The sequence below is a fragment of the Lynx canadensis genome, chromosome A1 (assembly GCF_007474595.2).
Source record: "Lynx canadensis isolate LIC74 chromosome A1, mLynCan4.pri.v2, whole genome shotgun sequence".
In the NCBI taxonomy this organism is placed as follows: Eukaryota; Metazoa; Chordata; class Mammalia; order Carnivora; family Felidae; genus Lynx; species Lynx canadensis.
Genome location: NC_044303.2, coordinates 53,189,253 through 53,210,107, shown reverse-complemented (window position 1 = coordinate 53,210,107; position 20,855 = coordinate 53,189,253).

The following is a 20,855-nucleotide window of genomic DNA, read 5'->3' as shown; positions in this document are numbered from 1 at the left end:
GTGTGAGGTGGTATCTCAGCGTGATTTTGATTTGTATTTCCCTGATGATGAGTGATGTTGAGCATCTTTTCATGTGTCTGTTGGTCATTTAGATGTCTTTGGAAAAGTGTCTATTCATGTCTTCTCATTTTTTCATTGGATTATTTGTTTTTCAGGTGTTGAGTTTGGTAAGTTCTTTATAGAATTTTGGATACTGACCCTTTATCCAATATGTCATTTGCAAATAACCTTTTTCCATTCTGTCAGTTGCCTTTTAGTTTTGTTGACTGTTTCCTTCACAGTGTGGAAGCTTTTTATCTTGATGAGGTCCCAAAAGTTCATTTTTCTTAATTTCTGTTTTTTCTACTTCATTTTTAGTGTATAGAAATGCAATGGATTTCTGCGTATTGATTTTGTATCCTGAAACCTTACTGAATTCATTTATTGGTTCTAGTAGTCTTCAGGGTTTTCTATACAGCGTATCATGTCATCTGTAAATAGTGAAAATCTTACTTCTTCTTTACCTATTGGGATGCCTTTCATTTTTTGTTTCTTTTCTGATTGCTGTGGCCAGGACTTGCAATACGTGTTGAATAAAAGTGGTGATGGGGCGCCTGGGTGGCGCAGTCGGTTAGGCGTCCGACTTCAGCCAGGTCACGATCTCGCGGTCCGTGAGTTCAGCCCCGCGTCAGGCTCTGGGCTGATGGCTCGGAGCCTGGAGCCCGTTTCCGATTCTGTGTCTCCCTCTCTCTCTCTGCCCCTCCCCCGTTCATGCTCTGTCTCTCTCTGTCCCAAAAATAAAATAAACGTTGAAAAAAAAATTAAAAAAAAAAAAAGTGGTGAGAGTGTTCACCCTTGTCTTGATCCTGACCTAGGAGAAAAGCTCTCAGTTTTCATAATTGAATATGATGTTATCTGTGTAGTTTTTATATATGGTTTTTATTATGTTGAGGTATGTTTCCCTAAATCTACTTTGTTGAGGGTTTTTATCATGAATGGACGTTGTACTTTGTCAAATGCTTTTTCTGCATCTGTTCCAATGGTTATATGGTTTTTTATCCTGTCTCTTGTTGATGTGTTGTGTCACATTGATTGATTTCAAAATATTGAACCACGCTTATATCCAGGGAATCAATTCCACTTGATTGTGGTGAATGATTTTTTTAAATGTGTTGTTTGATTTGTTTTGCTAGCATTTTGTTGACTATTTTTGCTTCTATGTTCATCAGAGATATTGACCGGTAGTTCTCTTTTTTTTTATAGTGTCTTTATCTGGTTTTAGTATCTGAGTAATGCTGGCTTCATACAATGAATTTGGAAACTTTCCTTCTTCTTGTATTTTTTGGAATTGAGAAGAATAGGTATTAACTCTTCTTTAAATATTTGTTGGAATTCATTTGTGAAGCTATTTGGTCCTGGACTTTTGTTTGTAGGGAGTTTTTGATTACTGATTTAATTTCATTGCTGGTAATCAGTTTATTCAAATTTCAGATTTCTTCCTGGTTCAGTTTTGATAGATTACAAGTTTCTAGGAATTTGTCCATTTCTTCTAGGTTGTCGAATTTGTTGGCATATAATTTTTCATTATATTCTCTTATAATCCTTTGAATGACTGTGGTATTGGTTGTTATATTTCTCCACTTTCATTTCTGATTTTGTCTATTTGAGTCCTTTTTTTATGAGTCTGGCTAAAGGATTATCAATTTTGTTGATATTTTCAAAGAGCAAGTTCCTGGTTTCATTGTTTTGTTCTATTGTTTTTTAAAAATTTCTATTTCATTTATTTCTGCTCTTAGCTTTATTATTTCCTTCCTTCTGCTGGTTTGGGGTTTTGTTTGTTTTTCTTTTTCTAGCTCCTTTAAGTGTAAGGTAAGGTTGTTTATTTGAGATTTTTCTTGCTTCTTGAAGTAGGCCTGTATTGTTACAAACTTCCATCTTAGAACAGTTTTTGTTGCATCTTGAAGATTTTGGACTGTTATTTTTCCCATTTTCATTTATCTTCATGTATTTTTAAATTTCCTCTTTGATTTTTCGGTTGACCCATTCCTTGTTTAGTAGCATGTTATTTAACTTCCGTGTATTTGTGTTCTTTTCAGATATTTTCTTATGGTTAATCTCCAGTTTCATAACATTGTGGTCATGACAGTGCATGGTATGACTTCAATCTTTTTGAATTTGTTAAGACTTGTTTTGTGGCCCCATTTGTGATCTCTTCTGGAGAATGTCCAATGTGCACTCAAAAAGAATTTGTATTCTGTAGCTGTAGGATCAAATGTTATGAATATATATGTTAGATCCATATCATGCAGTGTGTTATTCAAAGCCACTGTTTCCTTATTGATTTTCTGTTTGGATGATCTATTCGTTGATGTAAGTGGGGTGTTAAAGTCTCTTACTATTATTGTTTATTACTAGTGATCGCTTCTTTTATGTTTGTTCTTATTAGCTCCTTCATGTATTTATGTGCTCCCATGTTGGATATATTTAAAATTGTTATATCTTCTTGTTTGACTGTTCACCTTATGATTATATAGTGTCCTTCTTTGTTTATTGTTACAGTCGTTGTTTTAAAATCTACTTTTTTCTGATATAAATATTGCTATCTGACTCTCACTTCCATTTGCATGATAAATACTTTTCCATTCATTGACTTTCAATCTGTGTATGTCTTTAGGTATAAAATGAGTGTCTCTTATAGGCACCCATCTGTATATGGATCTTGCTTTTTTATCCATTCCATCACCTTATGTCTTTTGATTGGAGCATTTAGTCCATTTACATTCAAAGTAATTATTCATAAGTATGTAGTTATTGACATTTTGTTACTTATTTTATGGTTGTTTTTATAGTTCTTCTTTGTTCCTTTCTTCTCTTGTTCTCTTCTCTCATGGTTTGCTGCTGCCTTTCCTTAGTGATAGTTCTTGGATTCCTTTGCCTTTATTTGTGTGTGTGTGTGTGTGTGTGTGTGTGTGTGTGTATAATGTATATACATATATATTATGTATATATATATATATTAGTATATATATATATTAGTATATATACATAATATATGTGTGTATATATATACATATTTGTGTGTGTGTATATATATATATATATATATATACATTTCTTTCTTTCTTTTTTTCTTTCTTTTTTTTTTTTGAGAAAGAGAGCAGGGGAAGGGCAGAGGGAGAGAGAGAGAGAGAGAGAGAGAGAGAGAGAATCTTAAGCAGGCTCCATACCCAACACAGAGCCTGATTGATGTGGGGCTTGATCCCATGACCCTTGGATCATGACCTGAGCCAAAATCAAGAGTTAGATGCTCAACTAAGTCACACAAGCGCCCCTTTGGTACTGGTTTTTGATTTGTGGGTACCATTAAGTTTATATATAATATCTTATGCATATAACAGTCTATATTAAGTTGATGGTCGCTTAAGTTTGAACCCATTCTTCACTCCTCTCCCCTGTACATTTTAGGTATATGGTGTCATATTTTACATCCTTTTACTTTGTGAATTCTTTGACTGATTTGTATAGATATACTTAATTTCGCTGCTTTTGTGCTTTCTACTTTTCTTTCCTTTACACTCAAAGAGTCCCTTTAACATTTCTTGTAGGGCTGGTTTAGTGGTGATGAATTTCTTTAACTTTTGTATGTCTGGGAGATTCTTTAGTTCTCCTTCTATTCTGAATGATAGCCTTGCTGGATAGAATATTCTTGATTGCAGGTTTTTTTTTCTTTCAGCAGTTTGAATATATCATGAAACTCCTTTCTGGCCTGCAAAGTTTTTGCTGAAAAATCCATTTGATAGCCTTATGGGGTTTGCATGTTTTTAAACAACCATTGTTTGCAAATTACTTAAATATCTACTAACAGATGTATGGATAAATTGTGATACAATAGAGTGTTATTGAAATAAGTCATATACATTAATATATGTATGTATTAACATAAATAAATCTTGAAAATATCATACTAAATAAAAAATAGTAAAGTGATATGTACATGATGATATCATGTATGCAAAGTTTAAAACAGAAAATAGTACTATCTACTGTGCTGTTAGATAATATAAAATAACATCATATGTAATATAAAATGATGGAGGTGATACATTTCAACTTTAAGAAAGCAGTTACCTCTAGAGAGAGAAGGGGTCATCAACTCTGTAATGTTTATTTACTGAATTAAAGAGATCTGAGGCAAATACAAAAAAAATTGTATATTGGGTCCATAGTACTAATGCCTTTTTCTCTGCCCTTTTTTTATGTTTTAATTATTTTTTTCTTTAGAAAAAAAATAGGCTAGGAATTTGAATAATTTGTCCCATGTAACATTGTGACAGCAGCATAGCTTGAATCCTGATTTTCTGTCAGTTTCCCCTCTTTCTTTAGGAAGAAGCAGTGGAAAAGCTAGCCAGGAAGTCAATGGATCAGTGTGGGTGTATAACAGAAAAGGGCACCACGTGTTGAGTTCTAATTTCTGAGTTAACCTGGAACAGGTCTTTCCTATTTATATGGTAGTTCCCTCTGGCCTCACTTTCTCAACTCTGAAATATGGGGATGGCATACCTTAATGAAGCACGAAGAGTGCTTGGGACATGGTAGCTTTTCAGAGTTTCCTTTCTTTCTCCTTTTCTTTCCTTCTAGAACTAAACCTACAACCATTTGTCTAAGTGCCATGGCCCTTATAAATGTTCAAATCACATTGTTCTTTGAGTAATATCAAATTCTGAGATAACAAAACAGTATAGCTTGTTCTCTTCTGACGCTCTCTGAATTATAGACCTGGTTCGGACCTACAGACCTTGACAACAGTTCTGAATTATATACTTGCCTTCTTAGTGAGGAAGTGTGTTTGTTTTTCCTCACAAACTTTTGCTCCTAAACAGGATGTTTGCATTTTAAAAGGAAACAATCTTTTAATCATGTGCCTTATTGCATCTTAACAAGAAAAATTAACATTTTGACTGGAGTCATTTCTACCAAGGTTCAGTTTTTCCTTTATCCTCTATGTAGTTCTATAGCTTACCTTAAAAGAAATGCCATGAATGTATTTCTTTATTTTGACTTGTTTTCTTTGTTTTATAGAAGGATTTACAAAGTCCTATGACTTCACATCTTGTCTGTTCCTATCACCAGGACCACCTGGTATGGTAGAAATTTTTGATGGGGATGTGATTGGAACTGGTCATTTGTCAGTTAATTGAAATCACTAAAAAGTAAAAAATTATTAAAACTGACTAAATCTTCATATATAGATCTGCATACATATGAATTTATTAGCCATTGCAACAAAGGCTGAGGTCTGTTTTTGTGTATGGATCTGGTTGGAAGTTCTAGAATTTTTTGCATATATCATACTCATTTTGGATGCTTAATGATTTCCAGTTTGGGATTCTTTAAAGTGGAGCAAACAAGATACAGATTCCTGTATAATAATTTGAAAGGATACAAAATTCTCTTAATTTTACTATTTTTCTCTTTATTTTTTATTTCTCTGTAATTTGAGAGCAATTTTTAAAGCAATTCTCCATTATCAAGTCTCTGCAAAGTATTCGTCTTAGTTTTCAAAGAAACATTTACTTGTTGTAGAATTCATGTTTCATAGTTTGTGAAATCTTTGGCAAAATTAAATAACATAATAATAACTGGCATCATAGACAAGTTTGTGAGTAAACACAACTGACTCTTGATGGATTGTACCGCCCATCTGGAGGAGAGGAAATGGGCGGGCACAGTGGAGAGTAGCTTAACGTTGAGAGTGTTCTGCATCCTGTCGGCAACTGTTCGTATATTTTACTGAGAAAATGGAAAGTGTGGAAAATTTGACAAATTAGTTAATTAGAGGTTGGCTACAGCAGCTTTAATATTTCCATCTGTCTGAGTATTACTACAAATAAGAACTGTGAGTTTTTAACAATTGAGGTGATCAGAAATATAGTTTCTCTGAAGTACAGGAGGTTTGTGTAACTTCCCAGATGTAAATGATTTTAAACAAATCTCCACTTTATGCCAGATGACAGAATAGAAATGTTCATAATCGCTTAGAGAAGGAGATAATGTTTTATGTGTCACTGGAGGAAAGAGTGAAACAAATATTTTACAATTTTTCTCTACCCCATTTATTGTTTTGATTTGACTCAAATAACCTTTTCTTGTTATTGTAATCGACTTCCTAATGCATCTTCTCAACCACATGGGCAGATACACAGAACTTTATATGCATGAATAATATAAGTTGATGTAGCAATATATTTTCTTTGTTTTTACATTACACATACAGCACAAATCCTAATAAAACTAGACTGGAATATATTACAAATTCATTTGGTTAGTATTCAGTTACTGAGTGAGTGAATAAATATATACGATTTAAATTAAGAATGTGCAGTCCATTACTTACATGCCACCTCTTCTACTTTATTTTGACTTTTGCACTTATCATGTTTTATTAACATTTTGAAGTTGTAAACATGAGTAGAGTGAAAGCCATATCACAAAGTTGAGCTTAGAGGTTTGTTATGTTGGGAAATCAAAAACTTAAGAGCGACTATTGAGCAACTTGCTCTCAAGTGCATTGATTGAGAATATTGCTGTGCCATTGGCGGTTCTGGCTTTCTTTTGTGGAGAGTGTCTGCTGATGGTCTAGTCCAGTGCATCTCAGAGTGGTCAGTAGGCTCACCATACACCTATTACATTTACTTTTCTAGAAGTAGGGCTGAAGAATGTGCATTCAGAACAAACTCTCCTATTGTTCTCATAAATGATAAAGTTTGAGATTTTTTTAGTTCCGATTCCTTAGGAGAAAAGCCTTTGATAATCACGGCCCATGATTTATTGAGGAAGTGTTTTTCAACAAAATCCGTGCAGCTAAGAGTGAAGCAGGATGAGGGAAGAAGAAAGAGCTGAACAATGAATGGTGTGGTTTCAAGTCAAAATCTAGCGTTGGTTTGATCCAGAGGGGGTGGGCTAATGAGCTATCTCCCTTTGAGGCAATGGTATCAGTATTTAGTACCCTGCTTTAAGCCAGTCATAGGTTGTTGGCTGTCTGTGGGTGGAGGGTAGGTAAGTGCAGACCTTCCCTGATGAAGTAGTTCCTATTAGCAGAGGGCACTCTTTGGAGAAGAAGATGGATAGTTGTGAACCCCTTGGCAGCCAACACTCACAGCACCTGAGAGATGAGTACTCTGGTCTGGCTAAGAAGATCTGGGTAGGACATCAAAACAGCATTCACCATAGTCTACCCCTTGCACTGCTCAGGTCCATTTGCTTCTCACATTAATTTTAACTCCAACCATACAGATCTTGTGATCACTATTCCTGGAGAAACAAAAGAGGAGGGTTGGTGAAGTAAACTACAGCCGCTGCTACTGCAGTTGGTACCAGTGGACCGATCATCTCCCCCCTCTACCACATTTCTGATTCCCCTCACCCTTAGCTAGCAGTTCCAGCTGGTCTATGTAACTTGCTTACTGGGTTGGTTCAGACTTTGTCTCTGAGGAGTCTAGGTCTCTGGATACTATACCTTAAAAAAAAATTTTTTTTTAATGTTTATTTATTTTTGAGAGAGACAGAGACAGAATGCAAGTGGGTTAGGGGCAGAGAGAGAGGGAGACACAGAGTCCAAAGCAGGCTCCAGGCTCCGAGCTGGCAGCACAGAGCCCGACACGGGGCTTAAACTCACAAGCTGTGAGATCATGACCTGAACTGAAGTCAGACGCTCAACTGACTGAGCCACCCAGCGCCCCTGTATACTTTGCCTTTTTGAAAGTAGGGTTCCTATACTTGCCCATTCATAGTCACAAATGGTCATGGCTGTGCCAAGAGATGCCCCAACAGATGTGTCAGACATAATTGTGTACATTCTCATTAATAGGTAGTATTTTTTTCCTCATGATAATCAGGGTTGATTTTCCTGCTACATCCTTTTTGTACTGGACTACTGACATAAGGAACTCAATGTGATTTGTGGCAGCCATTGCTTTGAGTTTAGTTGAAGTTTTACTGTGTTCTTGTGTTTTTTGATTCTTCCTTCTATGGGTAGGAATGCTCTCCATCTTGCATTCAGGACCTCAGACTCAGAAGCCATAACATTTGGGGATGGGAAACACGAATTCTTCAAGTGAGTCATTGGAAGTGATAGGGAGTGCCTCAACTACTTGATATTTGGACCTCTGTATTTTATTTACGAGGGACACAATACCATGTGATGCCCTTGCTTTAAGGAATTTACCAAATCTTGCAGGATAGTATCTATCCTCACAGTATAATCTTTAAGCTGGTATCTCAGTTGCATCTTTCTTTTTTCTTTTTTTTTTTTTTTTAGAGGAGGCTTCATGCCCAGCATGGAGCCCAATGTGAGGCTTGAACTCACAACCCTGACATAAAGACCTGAGCTGAGATCAAGAGTTGGATGCTTAACCGACTAAGCCACCCATGTGCTCCTCAGTTGCATTTTTTAGATGCTGTTTCATCACTCTATTTGGATAATAGCTTCTTGATGGTATAGAAAGTGGTAAGACTGTGTACTCCCATATAAACATGTTCATGCTGTACCTTCTTGACCATAAAGTGGGATTCTCGATCAGGAATGATATTATGCAGGGGCACCTGGGTGGCTTAGTTGGTTAAGCATCTGACTTCGGAGGTCATGATCTCACAATCTGTGGGTTCAAGGCCCACGTTGGGCTCTGTGCTGACAGCTCAGAGCCTGGAGCCTGCTTCGGATTCTGTGTCTCCCACTCTCTCTGCCCCTCCCCTGCTTGTGCTCTGTCTCTCTGTCTCTCTGTCTGTCTCTCTCTCAAAAAATAAATAAACATTAAAAAAAAAGGAATGGTATTGTGCAGAATTCTATGACTCTAGATCAGACACTCTGTGAACCCTTGGATAGTGGTGCTGGCTGAGAACCTGTGGCAAGAAAGGCAATTCCATACTGTGTGTTAGTCCTGGTCAGAAAGCGTCTCTCCCCTTTCCTGGTTGGAGAAGTCTGATGCAGGCAATTTGCCAGTAAGTAGCTGATTGGTCTCATGGAGAGATGGATATATTGTCCCAGTAAAGGAGATCCCGACAGGGCACCAAAACTGATTTTACCACAGAGACCCACTGGCCTTTCTTTCAGAGTATAGTTTAAGCCAGATTTGATATATTTACTGATTGCATGCTGACTAAAGTATGACCAAATTAGTTGAATTCATACAGTTATTTTCAGTTTAGTTTGTTTAAATAAACAACTATTCAAACAATAGTTTGAACTGGACCGATTATTAGGCCAAGTTAACTTAATAAACACAGACAGTGGATATTAGATGTTAGTCAGTTAATAGGAGTAGAGTGATCAAACCATTTTGGCTAATGTAGAATTAAACTTTGAAAACTTTAGGGGATTCTGGGTGCCTCAGTTGGTTAAGCGTCCGACTTCAGCCCAGGTCACAATCTCACGGTTCATGAGTTCGAGCCCTGCATCGGGCTCTGTGCTGACAGCTCAGAGCCTGGAGCCTGTTTCAGATTCTGTGTCTCCCTCTCTCTCTGTCCCTCCCCTGCTCGTGCGTGCTCTCTCTCTCTCTCAAAAATAAATAAACATTAATGGGGCACCTGGGTGGCTCAGTTGGTTAAGCATCCGACTTCAGCTCAGGTCACTATCTCGGGGTCCATGAGTTTGAGCCCCTCGTCAGGCTCTGGGCTGATGGCTCAGAGCCTGGAACCTGCTTCCGATTCTGTGTGTCCCTCTCTCTCTGCCCCTGCCCCGTTCATGCTGTCTCTCTCTGTCTCAAAAATAAATAAACGTTAAAAAATAAATAAATAAACATTAATAAATAAATAAATAAATAAATAAATAAATAAACTTTGAAAAATTTAGTTGTTATTGACAATTAAAAACTCAAAGCAGAAACCATAGAGAGATGTCATGGCTAAATGAGGATACTTTTTTTGACTTTGTAAATTATATTTTATAAAATATTTTTTTCTTTAAAAAGTTATTGGTCTATAATCTTGAAATGGAACTAACTTTTAACTATTTTTTTCAACTAGCAAATTTCTTATAAATTTTAAGATATAAAATCAGAGTTATTATTTTTGGGACATAAGTAAATTGGTAAATTAAATTACTACTCACTCTATTAATGACATGTGGATTAATATATCACATGGTCTCACATAATAGCTTAATTTTTACCCACTTCACATCAAGAATTAGTTAATTATTTTGGTGTCCAGTTTTGAACCTGCATGTTTCCTAACTTCTTCTTGATTACAGAAATAAAATCAATGACATAAGTAAAAAATAAGTAAAATATTTACATTTCGTGCCTATATACATGATTTATTATAATCATATTTTCCATTTCTTTATTTCTTTTCTTTCTGCTGGTTTCTATATGAACTGAGAAATTACATTTTCTACTTAACCATGTTTTCTTTGTTTTTCTTGTCCAAAATGCATGTGTCTGGTCTGTTATACTTGAAGCATAATTATTTTTCAGTTCACAGTGACAATTTAATTTATTTTATTATGAACTGAATCATATTTCCCATGCAATGTATTTTTCAGGGATTTAATGTGCTCCATTGGCTGCCAGTGTAAGATTCGATAGTTAATTTATTTCTTTTGCAGAATGGCATGTCCACAGCCTTTGGGGTTTGCACTGAAACATTCCTTTAGAAGAGGTAATAATATGGGATGACTTTTTAAGGTGAGATAGTTTCTAGAGCTAGAATTTCATTGTAACGTCATTAGATTGAAAAGTATTATATAAGCAAAGATTGTTTGCATAGCTGACAATGACAAGAGCAATTCTTTTCTGGTTTGTTCAGTAGGCCTCCTATGGGAATTTAGAACTCATGTTCCTATTCTTTTTAAAGAATAAGTGAGGATTGGAGGCTGAATTTAGTGTAGGAATTCCTGAATGAGAGGTAGGAATTTTCTGGAGAAGAATGGCAAAATCTTGAGTACTCCCCCCAAATGGATGGAAAAGTAGTTTGCTGTGTTAAAGACTCCTGAATAAGGAGAGATATACACAAAACAGACAAACACAAGAAGTTGCAGGAGGCTACGGGTTTACCATCCCAACAGGATGCTTCTAAGAATCCTCTAAAATGGATATGTCTTCATAGAGTTTTTGTCTCTATTTCTCTGTATCTACCATTGATGGAGTGAGAATGTGTGGGATAGAATGAATGGAATTGATTCTAACTCCAAGGCCCATCAGACTTCCAAGTATGCATATCCACTCATATGAACCAATACCATTTCTATATTCCATATGGACTTGGAACCCCTTTGTTCGGCACACCCCTCTTTGATCAGGATCCCAATCCTACTTCCACTTAATGACAAAATTGTGTCCCAGGTATCTCCAGTATTTCTTGGGCACATAGAGAAAAGAAATTAGTTATACTAATTAGGGTACTAATTGGGGCTAATTGCACTCTTTCTAGCATGACTACCGTGGCAAATAAAAATTCAGTGTAGGGGATCTCAAATTTAAACTTAGGCTTCAATGACCACACACTCTTACAACAACTTCACAAAGGAGATGATGAAGCCCATTTTGTTTCTCCCCTGACCTTGCTTGGTTTCCTTTCATCCTGCTAATCCTGTAGGGAGCCATGGGAGGGAGAAATGCTTCGTGCTTGTAGGGGGAGACCTAGGTTTGAGTCCAGCTTTGAAACTCATTATTCCTGTGACTTGTGCTCTCAAACTTTCAAAAGCCTCACTTTCCTGGACTGTCACACAGCAACCGAAACTCTTTCAGCATTGGCTAGCTGGGAAGATTAAATGATTAAAAAGATTAAATGAGATGTTATACGGGTATAAGTTTTTATAAACTATAATGTATGCTAGTCATGTGAAGAATATTAATAAATATATATTGACATTAATTTATATATTACAGTCTATTTTGATACACTTTGGGAGATATTCTGATAAAGGAATATTCTGATAAAATTTGGGAGAGCAACTGACCAGATTTATTTCTTTCAAAGGTGTCCTGTATGCCTAGAGTGGTAAATAAGTAATGATGATAATAAATAAATCCAGGAATTAAGTATTTATGTATAATACTTTACAACTTCATTTGGTGGAGCATCTTTCATGCCAACTATATCCCCAAACAGATTACATTCAATAAAGACTTACGGTGATAAGCAATAAATACTAGCAGTGAGAGACAGACATTGAGATAAACAAGCAGGGAAAAGTGCTTTGCTGCTAAATTCTGAAAAGAAATGAAGAATTTAGGGGTGAAGAGACCCAGGAGAGATGTCACAATAGGCAGAAACTATTGGAGATAAAGTTCTTACACTCAGTTTTCTTAGTGAAAGGCCTGAGGCAGAAAACACCAAGGCCTTGAGCCTCCACGTGGGTCATCTGACTGGTGACATGTCTTTGCTGTGGGGTGGGAGGGGGGGAGGAAGATATTGAGTCCAAGAGAGGTGAACTCCAATTTCATGGGAATTATCAGGCAGGGGAAGCTTTGCCTTGATCTAAATGTAATAGAAGAGAACTAGGTATTGGTATTTTTTATTCCCTGTATTCCACCTAAGCGGTGCATATGTGAAGTTCATCACTAAAAATCAGCTGGAAATCTGATTTGCAGTCTAGAAGAAGTTTTTCAAGTTAATTCAGAATATACTGATTTCTAACCTTTCCAAGTTTGTCTTTGGTTCAGTCAGTTTTGACACAACAGAGTGATTTCCTTATATACTAATTTGACTTTCTAGTAGGTATATGGTAACATAAGCTCTTTGAGTAACACTGAATGTTGTGATGTGTGTGTTTGTGTATGTGTGTGTGAAGGAAGGAGTAGTGGCATATAGAGAAGGGAAAGAAGAGAGGAAAATGTTGCTAATTAAGGTCTAACATAAGACTAATTTTCTTCTATTCTGAGTTAAAAAAATTTTTTTTGAGAGAGAGCAAGTAGGGAGGGGTAGAGAGAGAGGGAGACAGAGAATCCCAAGCAGGCTCTGCGCTGCCAGTACAGAGCCTGATGCAGGGCTTGGACCCAACAGACTGTGAGATCGTGACCTGAGCCGAAACCAAGAGTCAGACACTTAACCGACTGAGCCACCCAGTCGCCCCATACTACTCTGATTCTTTTAACCCTCTGGTTCCTCATCTATGTGAGGAGGATAATAATACCTACTCACTAGAGTTGTGTGAAGATGAGTAAGACAACAATGGTAAACTTCAGAAGTGCATGCTGCAATGAACCCATAAGGCTCTCTCAATAAACAGGAGTCCCATCTTCATTAGCCTGAATGTGCTATTGCACCATGGAACCCAGAAAACATGAGAAGGAAGTCCCTCTTCTCTTTTTAAAGAGTTATTATTAAGGAATTTTAATTTTTGTAAAGTACTTTGTATTAGAGATAGAACCACACCACAGAGAATCCTTAGAGCAGGCAATTAAAAAATCTCGTATGTGATTTAAAAATGCATTGTCTGCATTTTTCAGAATGCTTACCTCTGTTAGACTCTCTAGGCTAGTACTAAAAGGAGTGTATTTCTGTAGCTCTCACTGATTGAGGCTGGGCAAGGTCAGAGTAGGGAAAGTTAAGCAGGCTCAGAGGCTAAGAAAAGGTTGCTTTTATGAGAGATTTGATCAGATTATCTGAAGAGTAATAGGAGTTACTAAATTTTCTATACATACAGTGTTTCTGTTGTGGTGGTAGTTCATTTGGCTTGGTTTGGTTTGGTTTAAAGGCAAACTAATGCCTTCCAGTGGAAGATGACCTTACAAACCTATTTGAAACCCCATTACATCATTTTACATCAGATTTGTAGATGTGGTTCAGTATCAACAGACTATCTTTGGTTAGCTGGGCACCTATGGACAGCTTTAAGGAGAGCCACTAAAGTGTCTTTTATGATGCAAAAACTGCCTCAAAGTGAGCAATTTATTTTAGATAAGCATATTAGTAGTAAAAAAAAAAAAAAACAACTTAGCCTAGAAGTTTCGATATGAGGAGAGACCATATGAATAAAGATGAGTAGCTACAAGCACAAATTGGTTTCACAGCTGCTCCTGATATATCAATAAAAAAGATAGAGAATGCAAAGTACCAATCAAATCAGTCAAATAGCCATGAGAAGATCTGCTCCTTGAGGGCATGGCTCCTTTCTAGTTGCATGTGAGGCGTGCCCAGTGGCTAGAATGCAGTGGGTACGTGGTAGGTTCTCATTGTTTGAGAGTAAAAAAAAAAAAAAAAAAAAAAGAATATATATGGATAAATAATATATACTTAGAAGGGAGTGGCTTCACTTTTTTTGGGTGGGGGGGGGGGGGAGAGACTCTAGATTATTTGACCCTCATGACAGAGGCTGGGTTTTTATAAAACTTCCTCTATTTTCCAGTTGTCTTTTAAGTAGATATTTCTATTGAAGGTGTTCTTTCTGGGCTAATAGGTGCGGGAGAGATGCCTCAAGGGAGAGTGATCTGAAGTTGTTACATTAAAAAGTTTTTCCAGGCAAGCAAGAAATGGCCTGGAGTCTGCTCCTGGTTACAACTTTAATCATTTCACACCAGCTGACTGCAGAAATTCATCTGAATGATAAAGAAAATACTTTAATCTGGACTTCATCATGTTACTTTTGCAAATTTGGATTTATGACTTGAAATTAAGAGCACGGAAGATTTATCTGCAACTTTGGCTTTCTCCTCTCTCCTCTCCCCCCGCCCCCCAATTCCCATAAATTCAAGAAAGGATGTGTTGCTCCATGGAATAGATGAGCGAGGACAAATGTTGAGCCAGGCAGAAAATCAGGAATGGGAGAGATTGGGGTTTGTGTTGGGAGGGGAGTTCAGGTTCCAGAAAATTAAGTTCTAATAGTTTTCAAGGGTCTAGACTAAGGCTTGGAAAACAATAAGACCTATCAGGGTCCATAAGATTGATAGCAGTCACAGACTAGAATCACATCATGTGATTCTAGTTTGGAGGCCAGGAAATCAAGCTGAGTCTGGAAGTCTGTGATCGTGGATCCAAAAAAAAAAAAAAAAAAAAAAAAAAAAAAAAAAAAAAAAAAAAAAAGCTAAAATGACAATAGTCATGAAATCAATCGAAGTGAGAAAATACTTTCAACAAAGGTGGTTAAGATAGATGAGGGACTAGATTCCAGGAGTTAGACAGGTCAAGGGAATGACAGCACCTCTCAGAAAAATAGCACTATCTGAATAGTATTATATAGGGATTATTGGGCTTGAAGGCTACTTTCTTCTTGCCAGGTACATGAACTGATTCCCCAGCACTATGTTGTGTGCATATGCCAGAGATGGGTCCTCAGGGATGGGCCCAGAGGCCTGCATTCAGCTGGGATGTGGGTAGGAAAGTGGGAAGCCCAGGAATGTTCCTGTGTGTTTTCCTGTGAACAGATCATCATGTTTCTCAGCTCAGAAGCGGCACTGGTCGGGGGAACTGAGCAAGGCTTTGTAGCTGAAAGGGAGGAAAAGCAAGAAATGGGGAAGATGACATAGAATGATCTATTCTAGGGGCAATCTGGAGATATAAGAGGATTGTATTCTTGCAAATAAACACAAAAACCTTTCAGTGGGTGCCCTGTACTTTAAAAGAAGAGAAACTGAATGGATTCTTCCCAATCTAGACACCAAGGACACAAAGCACAGCTTTCCTGAGCAAAATACCTGAGAGGAGTTAACTAAAGTTATTTGAAAATGGCTCTAGTGACTCTAGGAGTCTAAGCAAGGGTGGCCTCTCTCTGAGCTCCCTGACTAGCACTGCACATGTTCCTCTGTGGTTAGGCTGACCAACCCACATGACCCAGAGGTAAACTGCTTCTTTAGCGATGTCTATAATGTATCATCCATAACTTCCCCCGATTTTTTTTCTTTTTTGAAGATCTTCTGATAACGCAGCACATTTGAGTACGCTTCAAGTATTCAAGTGGTGCTACTGGCTATAATTAAGTTCTTTCAGCCTTTCCATTACAAATTCTTCTTTCCAAGGTTTAATATCTGAGGGACTTCTAATCCCACTGGGCCAAACTTAGTGTAGAAATTGTCAGCAAGAATGCAAATTTTTTTGCTCACCCCTAAATATTTCCAATCAAACAAATGTGTCTGTGGTTCTCTCCCCCCCCCCCCATAGCATAGGTATAAAGAAATAGGTTTCAGGCACTTCTGAAAGGCCCAAAGAAAAAAAGTAATCCAAGCACAAAATCTGAGAGAAATGTACAAGAATGCAAAACTTAACTAGTATTGGGGTGGGTGGCAAAATAGTAAATGCTTCCAGTATCAGAGAGTTTTTATCTTGTGTTTTTTAAAACCAAACACAAGATTTAACTATGAAATAGACTGAAGACATATTGGTTGTAGGTTTAGACTTTTGATTTTTTTTTTAAATGTGTGTTACTTCTGTGAAAATTTAAGACAGCAAATGGATTTCAATATATTCATCTGATTTGGATTATAATTGAAATGTTTCTTTCTATTCCTTTTTTTTCTGTGTCTTGAAGCCAGTTGAACAAAAATCATTTGCGATAATATTGATTTATAACAAAGTTATTAAAATGAAACATTATTTTTATTTTTTATGGTGGCAAAGGGTATATAACATAAAATTTATCAACTTAACCATTTCTAAGTGTACAGTTCAGTAATGTTAAGTATATCTACATCATTGTGCACCCAATCTCTAGAATGTTTCCATTTTGCAAAATTCTATACCCATTACACAACAACTCCCCCTCACCTCAGCCTCTGGCAACCATCATTTTACTTTTTGTTTCTATGAATTTGACTACTTTTGATATATAAATGGAATCATACTGTGTTTGTCTTTTTATGACTGCCTTATTTCACTTAGCATAGTGACCTCTAGGTTCATGCATATTATAGCATGTGTCAGAATTTCTTTCCTTTTTAAGGCTGAATAATATAAAAGTTATTAACATTTGACTTTTTTTGGGTGTTTATTCAGATTTGTCTTTGCTTTTTATTAATCAAAAGGTCCAGTTCCTTAAATCGAAGATGCTTTATGTCTTCAAATTATTTCATACTTATTAAAATTTCTCTTTGGGGTTTTAACTCTTTAGCTTAAGGCTATAGGTCTTTGACCTTGGCTATACTGCTTAAGAGAGTTAGGAGCTTTTACAGCCAAGTTTCCTAGATGGAAGAAGATGGACATCTTAAGGTCCCAGCTGTGGTTATTTGCTCCCAGGTCAGAGAGATTCTAACCATCTGCCTGCTGTACTGGTGCCTGCCACTCTCCCTTCTGTCTTTACGGGGAACTGTTTTCTCTGTTGTCACAGTTCTGAGTATTCCAACCTCTCTGACACTTCTAAATGTGCCTGTCATCATCATATCTGCCTCTGAAGTTATTTCTATTGTACTTTTTTTTTTAAAAAGCAAATTTACTGTTTATTTTTACTTATTTTTAAATGTTTATTTCTTTATTTTGAGAGAGATCATGAGCTGGGGAGGGGCAGAGAGAGGGAGAGAGAGAGAGAGAATCGCAAGCAGCCTGCATGCTCCCAGCACAGAGCCTGATATGGGGCTCAAACCCACAACCCAAGACCTGAGCTGAAACCAACAGTCGGTTGCTCAACTGACTGAGACACCCAGGTGTCCCTATTTTTATTTTTAAAGTTTATTTATTTATTATGATTATTTTTAAGTTTATTTATTTTGAGAGAGACAGAGAGACAGTGCAAATGGGGGAAGGGCAGAGAGAGAGAGAGACAGAGAGAGAGAGAATCCCAACAGTCTCCTTGTTGCCAGCACAGAGCCCAACACGGGGCTCAAACTCATGAAACCGTGAAATCATGACCTGAGCCAAAACCAAGAGTTGGACGTTTAACTGACTGAGCCATCTTGGTGCCCCAGTTTATTTATTTAAGTAATAATGTGGGGCTTGAACTTACAACCCTAAGACCAAGAGTCACATGCTCTTTGGACCAAGCCAGCCAGACACCCATCTATTGTGTTAGGTTTTTCTTTCCTTTCCATCCTTCTGTTTTTTTCTGACCCTCAGAGTTTCTTTGATACTTCTTGGTTTCCCAAGATTAATTTTTTCAAGATATGTGAGCCTTCTTCTTTTCCTTCTCATTAAGCTCTGACCATCTGGTAAAATTCCATTAAATTTCCCACCCATTTATGGTAAACTTCTGGGTATCAAGCTGGAAATGCACAAACAAGATACTGTTTGCATCCTTGAAGACACAGATCTGCAGACAAATCAAGACAATGTGGAGAATTAGGGGAGAAGAGCCCTGTGGTCTTTGTGAGAGGCATGGATGAGGAAGAAACTTGCCACATGTGAAAAAATCTTAACAGAATTAGATTTTAACAATGGAACAACATTTAAAATCAGTCTTAAATCTTAAATACAGAGAAAAAAACAGGGTTGATGGGGCAGGCAAGGGGGTGGGGAAGATGGGTGATGGGCACTGAGGAGGGCACTTGTTGGGATGAGCACTGGGTGTTGTATGTAAGCGATGAATCATGGGAATCTATTCCTGAAGCCAAGAGCACACTATATATACTGTATGTTAGCTAGCTTGACAATGAATTATATTTAAAAAAATAAAATAAAATCAGTCTTAAAGAATGACTACAGGCTGGCTAGAAAAAAAAATGTATTTTTGACATAGTCTTTCTCCTTCTCAATTATTTGCTTATTTGGTAAAAATACACTGTGGAATGCATAGTTCCAAATTTCTCCCACACAAAGACACATTGGGTGAAATCAGTAACTTTTCTCACATGCATTTATTATTTCTGGTTGCCCCAGTTGCCATACTTTTCCTACAGAGACTTTCGGTTTATTTTGAAGTCTTCTGGGTCTGGTATGTTAAAGATTCCTGAGTGATCTGAAGAGATGGATTCTGATGAGCTAACCCACTATAAACTATTCTCAGTCATTTACATGTTGGTGTGAATGAAGCAAATGGAAGTCGTTTTTTGAGAGGGCAAGAAGGCAGACAAGAGTGTAGGAGGAGCTTGGGAAAGAGATGGCTGGAGATTTACCGGTGAAAAAGCAGTGGGGAAGTTGAAGGATAGGGACCTTGAACAAGTTAACGACTCGGTTCTCTCGAGAAGTAGCCCTATGTGTGGAAGAGTGCCCTGTGAGTCATATTTCATTTGAACGATGAACGTCTAAGGCATCTCCAAGGTGGTCTCCCATTAGTAGCAACCCTGTTCCCTACCTGGGTTCCAAGCAGACTGAGAAACAAAATGGTAAATATCGAATAGAAAATGCCCACTTTGCTTCTGGTAGAGTTGAGGTTGAGTGAGAGAACTTTAAATCTGTTACTCTAGTGAGCTTGCTGATCTTGAATCCAGACTGGGCAGGCTGTCTCCCCACACCCCATCTTGGCAGCGCTAGACTAGAGCAGGACCACTCCATAAGGATAAGTCCCCGAACACTTGTCTGCATTTGCCAAGCACATACACCACTCCTCCTCCGGCTGTGGTGAGGAAGTGGGCAGTGAGAGACTGGGAAGACACCAATATCCTTGCTTTTTAGGGAAGAAGCAAAAGAAAGAAGGAAGAGAAAAGCATTTCCCTGGAACAAGTTATTCTCACTTAATTTCTTTTTTTTTTTTTCAAATGGAACTCTAAATATCCGTATGGATGGTTTTGCTTTTTCAGTTATTTTTATTTTCAACTTTTGCTTTGTCCTTTGTTTCCAGCATTGTACTTTCTTAGCTTTTCAGCAGGGAGTTTACCTGTGACCAGCCACTATCCTTTGACCATGGATGTCTCATCTTCATCCACCCAGTTTTAGGTTTTGGGTTTTTTTTTCTCCTCATAGAGGGGACTCAATTTTGAAGCAGAATGCAGAAATGTAGGAACTACATGTGTCTGAGTCCTTGGTGCAATTGCCATCTTCCACACTGGCACCTTCCAGCTGTCTTTGGTATTCAGAGTAGGTAGAGTCTATGAATGGTAAGGTTGGTATGCTTGCATTTTTAACAGAACGAGTGTGAAAGTGATGACCTGTTCATCTGGTCTCCCCATTTGCAGGGTGGCGAGGTATTATGAGACATTTAAGTTACCTTTGCATTTATTTTAGGGAGTCATACCCCTCATCTTTCAGTCCTCTCTGCATAGCATTGCCTCTGTCCAGCTTATGGGAGCTCCTGGGAGTTAAATATGGAGCAAATTGCTCTCCAAGGAAATCTTTCTAGGAGGTGTGGACCACTGGAAGTCTGTGAGTGCTTGGAGTTGGATTCTCATCATGAAACACGATCAATGTAAGATAGAAATGTAATGAAGCAACACTTTGTTCCTGTGGGTAAAGTCAGATTGGTGACAACTTGGTATTGTGATAGCCAAGTTTCCTAATCTGGATTGATTTCTAGAGAAATTTATAAAGATCATCAATTGTTACAATGCTATGAATATGTAAGAGTACCAAGAGAGGGGATTCTTCTCTAAATGAGAGCAAGTGCTGTCAATGCTAATTTGCTTTCTTTTGTGCACGGTGCAACAAAGCTGCTGGGAGGGCTTGTGCTGTTGTTGCCACCAGGCTTTCAAATGAAAGGATATTGGTAGTTTTAGTATCATGTTTTTAAAAAGTAACTTTGGCATACATGGCACGTTATTTGTAAAGTACACAGAGCAATGCCTGGCACACGGTGAGCACTGAATGAGGATTTTATTAAATAAATAAGGTATTAGAAGTAAAGCAAGCCACATTTGCCAAAATTCACAAATGAAAACTCTTGGCATTGTTGATCATTTACAGTTCAGGTAATCTTCCCTGTGTTTCACATCATTTGGGATTGGCAGAATCACTTCTGATACTGCCGGGTTCAAGGTTCTTCCACAACATCAGTTGAACATTATCCACAAACATCCTCCTTGGAGTTATCCAAACTTAGAAATCATTATAAATGTAATGAAGTTATAAAGAAGACTAATAAG